This window comes from Arachis duranensis, chromosome 4, assembly GCF_000817695.3.
Source record: "Arachis duranensis cultivar V14167 chromosome 4, aradu.V14167.gnm2.J7QH, whole genome shotgun sequence".
Lineage (NCBI taxonomy): Eukaryota > Viridiplantae > Streptophyta > Magnoliopsida > Fabales > Fabaceae > Arachis > Arachis duranensis.
The window spans coordinates 61823332-61824037 of record NC_029775.3 but is presented as its reverse complement, the minus strand read 5'-3'; positions in this window follow the sequence as shown (position 1 = coordinate 61824037).

Genomic DNA, 706 nt, shown 5'->3' with positions numbered 1-706 from the left:
TTGAAAAAAATTTGAATTAAAAACAAAATCTTCCCTCTTGTGCCATCCTGGCGTTAAACGCCCAGAATGGTATCCATTCTGGCGTTTAACGCCCAAAATGCTACCCTTTTGGGGTTAAACGCCCAGCCAGGTACCCTGGCTGGCGTTTAAACGCCAGTTTTCCTTCTTCACTGGGCGTTTTGAACACCCAGCTTTTTTCTGTGTAATTCCTCTGCTGTATGTTCTGAATCTTCAATTCTCTGTATTATTGACTTGAAAAGACACAAATTAAATTTTTTTTTGAATTTTTAATGATGAGGAATAATCAAAATAAAACTAAGATCAAATAAACAATGCATGCAAGACACCAAACTTAGAAGTTTGTATACTATTGACACTAACAAATTGAGAATGCATATGAGAAATAACAAAACACTCAAGACAAGAGAATTTAAAGATCAGAGCAAGGAAATCATCAAGAACAACATGAAGATCAATGAAGACACATGAATGAATTCGAAAAATGCAAGAAGAATAGAAACATGCAATTGACACTAAACTTAAAATGAGACACTAGACTCATACAAGGAATATTTCTGGTTTTTATGATTCTGTAATTTTTTGGATTTTTCGAAAATTATGTGGAAAAAGAAAATAAAGAGGATCAAAACTTTTAATAAGAATTCCAGGAATCATGCAATGTTAGTCTAAAGCTGCAGTCTAAAAT